Source organism: Oryzias latipes, chromosome 23 (assembly GCF_053564925.1).
Source record: "Oryzias latipes strain Hd-rR chromosome 23, Olatipes_Hd-rR_3.1".
Classification (NCBI taxonomy): Eukaryota; Metazoa; Chordata; class Actinopteri; order Beloniformes; family Adrianichthyidae; genus Oryzias; species Oryzias latipes.
Genome location: NC_136259.1, coordinates 4,653,575 through 4,658,967, shown reverse-complemented (window position 1 = coordinate 4,658,967; position 5,393 = coordinate 4,653,575). Strand labels below are relative to the sequence as shown.

General features: G+C 38.9%; 1 non-coding gene across 1 annotated transcript; it reads right to left on the bottom strand.

Moving 5' to 3' along the window:
* Window positions 1–4,342: 4,342 nt before the first annotated feature.
* trnaq-cug (transfer RNA glutamine (anticodon CUG)) lies at window positions 4,343–4,414 on the bottom strand. The gene has a single exon. It is a non-coding gene; the product is annotated as a tRNA-Gln (tRNA).
* Between the last annotated feature and the right edge of the window lie 979 nt (window positions 4,415–5,393).

Sequence of the window (5,393 nt, the reverse complement as noted above, 5' to 3'; positions counted from 1 at the left end):
TCCCATTTGTGCCAAAAACAGGTTTTTCTGTCCACTGTCTGTCTACAGTATGTCTACTGAAGATAATTCAGTTAAACACATGTTTATTGAACATGTGTTCATGAGTATGTACTTTCTTTTGCATATCAATGCTTCTTTGATGAAGACTTTGTATTTTCTTGGTGATTTTTCAGCTTTCTTTGCTTTTTTTGTCTTTGCTGTTTACTATGGAAGCGATTATGTAGCATAAATAAAAAGCAAAGTCAAAACCAGAAATGCTTTTTCATTTTCATGAAAAAATGAAAAAGCATTTTTTGACTCAAAAATATAATGAAATAGCAAACCACCAAAATGCTTTTTCATTTCCTTCCTCAACACAGCTTATTCTGTCACTTAATTAAAATGATAAATAAAATGGTATTTGACATTTCATTTTCAAAAAGGTCCCTGGTAAATGTGTACCAAAATTCATTTAGAAAGGTCTAATTTGACAATTAAAATGGATTAATAGAAATGCTTTTTAATTTTCAAAATGAAGCTGCATTTTTTGACTCAAAATTAAAAAGAAAAAGCAATATTTCAAAATGCTTTTTCATTTTATACATAAAACCGCTTATTCTGTGTCATAATTAAAACGAAAATGCAAAGAGGGGATTGCATTTGCATTTTAACATCCCACCTGCGCACCTTGTCACAATATTCATTTCGAAAAAGCATTAGCAGAGGGGGGGCGGGGCGATGACGTCACTGCTTTCTCCGTGTGTCCGGCTGCTGACTGACGCACACACACGCACCAGGAGCAGCAAACAGCAAATTCACCGCAAAGCTGCAAATAAATTTGTAAATATGTGGGAATCAGTCTTTATTTTGTTCTGGACACCACTGGAAACACAAATTCATATGATGGTTTCTCAGATCGCAGCAGCATTTCCGCCTTCAGCGATCGTCGGGAGCTTCGCGCTCCGCTGTGCGAAGGCAGTTGGCGGTCCGAAGAACAAAAGCTTGTCCGCGGTGCGTCAGGAGGAGGACCGCAGAAGGCGGACATGCAGCTACTTAGTCCTGAGAAGCTGTGGAAACTCATCAGAAGTTCACAACCATCACAAAACCCTCGTCTCTGCCGCTAACACAGTCTGCTCCTGGTGCGTGTGTGCGTCAGTCAGCAGCCGGACACACGGAGAAAGCAGTGACGTCATCGCCCCGCCTCCCCTCTGCTAATGCTTTTTCGAAATGAATATTGTGACAAGGTGCGCGGGGTGGACGTTAAAATGCAAATGCAATCCCCTCTTTGCATTTTCGCTTTAATTATGACACAGAATAAGCGGTTTTAGGTATAAAATGAAAAAGCATTTTGAAATATTGCTTTTTCTTTTTAATTTTGAGTCAAAAAATGCAGCTACATTTTGAAAATTAAAAAGCATTTCTGTTAATCCATTTTAATTGTCAAATTAGACCTTTCTAAATGAATTTTGGTACACATTTACCAGGGACCTTTTTGAAAATGAAATGTCAAATACCATTTTATTTATCATTTTAATTAAGTGACAGAATAAGCTGTATTGAGGAAGGAAATGAAAAAGCATTTTGAAGTATTGCTTTTTCATTATATTTTTGAGTCAAAAAATGCAGCTTCATTTTGAAAATGAAAAAGCATTTCTGGTTTTGACTTTGCTTTTTATTTATGCTACATAATCGCTTCCTTAGTTTACATCGTCAGGAATGTCCTCTTAGCAACCTTTGCTGCAACTTTCAAATCAGAGAAACAAAATGTTATATTTTTTACCTTAGCCTCATGTTTTTGATGGATTTGTCTCTTTTTAGAGGAAATGATTAACATATTTCCTCAGAGAGCTTTTTGTAGAAATGTAAAGTTTAGTTTGGCTCCTGTTGCCAAAAAGATGTCTCCAACAAACATGCATTTGTGTGACTGACAGAGCGTCTTAAAGGCATGAAGACAGAAGCCCTCATGGGCCTCCTACACCAGACTTTTGGGATAAAAAAAGAAGCTAATTTTAAAAACTTCAAAGATTTATTTGTTGCCAGTTTGCGTATTTTGCAGCCATTTTATTTGAAAATAACAGACCTTTAAAAAATATATTTTCATTGCTTAATCTAAAATAATGTGCAGAAAACAAGCATCATCAGACAATTGAAACAACTTTTCTTGTTGTCTTTGCTGCTCATTTGTGTCGACACAAATCTTCATTTTAGACTAAATGAAAACAAAGCCGAGAACGTATCTGATGGTTTGTTGGAGAAAGAGCGCCCTCAAGTGGACAAAAGGAGAATCTCGCCAAACTACTCACCACAGTCGCAGAAAATTAAATTAAAGATGCAACCAGATATGTAAAAGCACCCAAACATAAACAACAGATCAGAATTAAAGGACTTCAAAGAAAAAGCAGAAAAGGTGTCATGTCTCTGGAGACATGGCGTTTAAATAAGAGCTTAGCTGAAAGAATAGATGGCTCCATCAGCCGGGCTCTCAGGACCAATGAGAACATCCAGTGGCCCCAACAGAGCATCAAGACCCCGAACGGCCAGCCCCACGCCTCCTGCGTTGTTCCGCAACGCCACACAAGCTGGTTCGGCCACGTTCTCCATCTTCCCTCTCAGCATCTGATGCAAGTCATTTAGCAGTTTAACCCAGGAGCTGCGGGCTGGAAATGACCTCAAGGCCGACCCCCGCACTCGGTGGACAGACGGTTGCTGTGAACGAGGCTGAGCTTCTGGTACAAGACCAAAAAAAAAGGAAACCCCTAGGTTTTGTTTGGTCGGCTTTATGTAGCAGGAAGGGGCATTGCCCCCCCCCCGGCGGGAGCCTTGAAGATGACTGGGGGAGGTGGGTGGGGGGTGGAGGGTCTGAGATCCTGTGAGTACTTTAGACATGTCCAGTCACCCATAGAAATCCATCGCTTCAGCCAAAAGAAGTCAATTCAGTCGCCACTTTTTCCATGTTGGAGCCAGAAATCGTCAGTGAGCAGTGATTGGTCCAAGTCGGTCTGCATTAACGTTTCTATGGCAACCACTCTCACCAGTCGGGAGTGAGCTTGTTAGAGGACCACACCCCTTTCACAGTTGTTCTTGATCATTTTAGATGAGTTTAGTAAGATAAAAACAAAAAAAATTAAAACAACCATAGCTAAGAATTGTGGGAATGATCAGCTGTTAAGATCCTAAAGTGATATATGGACAAAGATGGAGCCATAAGGAGTGAAGTTCCTCCTTGATAGACACAGAGTAACACCGCTGCTGGAGAAAACACACAAATGCAGAAAGGTTTTGCTGATTTAGCAAACACTGTTGTGTTAAAGTGACAATGTTGGCAAACCTACGTATAAATGTGAAATGCAGTAAGCCAGACGGAAGTCTGGTGGAGATAAATGCTTTGATGATACTCAGAACCTTCTGTCCTTCATCTACGGTGGCCGACAGGGCTCACACTACACACAAAAGAAACAACGCAACGGCATTACCCGCGGCACAAAAAAATAAACCACAGCACAACGGAAATGACGGAAAAAGAGAAAATAAGGACTTTTTTTTTTCCTGCCGGCGGAAAAAAAACAATTCAGTTCCAAACAATTCGGCGCTCCTGAGAGCTACGTGATATTTGGACAAGATTAGGGTGTTTTCTTATTAGATAAAGTAATTTACCCAGCTCTCCACATAGTGACATCTTCATCTAACGCTTTTTGTCTTTTTTTTTTTTTATTACGATTTTCAAGTCGTAAATTTACAAGAAGAAATCTCGTACATTTACAAGTTTTTATCTCATAAATTTCAACATGAAACAACGAAGAGAAATGAAAATAGTCTGTTGTATTAGCAGAAGAACGTTAACAATCCCAAGTGCTCCTCCTCAGACGAAGGCATCACACAGACGTAGAGATCTGGTCTTTAATGGAGGAAGAAAGGATTAAAGTGGACATCTGCAGGGACACCGACGTCTTCATCATCGGGCTGCAGAGATCCTGCAAACCACCCATCAATAAATAAAACATTAATAAATCATAAATCAAACAAATGAGCTTCCAAACATTTGTAACGTTATCAATAAACATTCAGGTCACCTGTTTAATTAAGGTTAGGTAGCAGTCAGTGAGCATCATCAACTGACTGAGAAAAACACTTTGCTCAAGATGCTAATTATCCTAATGTGGTTTAAAGTGCTAGCATTACAATCAGCATGGTGGGATATTTTCTACACTAACATTGAAGAGCATAGAATCTTTACAACAAGAATATGGTTTCTAGAGGCCAGGAAACTGAAGTTATGTACACAAATGTCTGTTATTTTAATTCTTCTGTTTGAGTTGCTGTATTGTTTAGATCCACGTAACAATGATGAGTTAAGAGAGTTTCAAGGTCCCACTGAGATTTGAACTCAGACTACTGGATTCAGAGTCCAGAGTGCTAACCACTACACCATAGAACCCTACAAGCATATGCTTTGTTACATGTTTCTATAAGAACAACTGTAAAAATTGGAAACTATGGTAACCGAGATAAAGACTTATAATTAAAATAAATATATATAAAAAATAATATGACACATTGTGGACACTAACAGTGAAGATCATAGAATTTTCTTTCGTCTGTTCCTAGAGGTCAGAAAACTAAAGACATGTTTGAGGTTGTTTGTTATTTTGAAATCAAAACATTGAAGCACTAAGGAGAGTCAGTTTGGTTTGAAGGTTCTACTGAGATTTGAACTCAAACTCCTGGATTCAGAGTGCTAACCACTACCCCAAGGGTGTTAATAGAACCCTATTAACACTTACATTTTACAGCTTAAAAATCCCAACGATGAGTTTTCGTTTGTATCTGGTACTAAAGGTACTGTTTTTTTTTAAATTAAAGATGAGTTAAGCGAGCGGAATGTGTGTAAAATTTTGTGAAAATCGCTGATTAAAAATAGCTAAGATTTTAAGGATAGCTAAGTTCGCAACAGTTTCAAATTTGCTACACACAGGCCGTTACAAATTTACAACTTTTAATTCCAACTTTTTTTCTACAGTATCTTGTCATTGATGCCCTAGAAGTTACAAAACGATCGTTAAGAATCCCAAGGACGGGTTTTTCTTTGTCTCTGGAAGTAAAGGGGCTTTTTTTCATTCAAGATTGCGGCTTCTTCCCACGGTCAAAGGTCAACAAAACTTCTGTGGTGTCTGTAGACTCAAGCTAGCAGCACGTGTGCACAATTTCATGAAAATTGACAAACAAAAATGTCGTTTAGAGGTCCTGACCCTCATCCCAGCTGCTTATCACTCTTCCATAAACCTCCCTAATGCATGCTGCAGGTCCTGGCTCAAAGACGTAGAGAGGATTTCCTCTCTACTAGCATGACAGAGTTGAATGCCTTCTCCAAATCCTGAAAGACTGGATGAGCAACTCCTATGAACCCTCCAGCACCA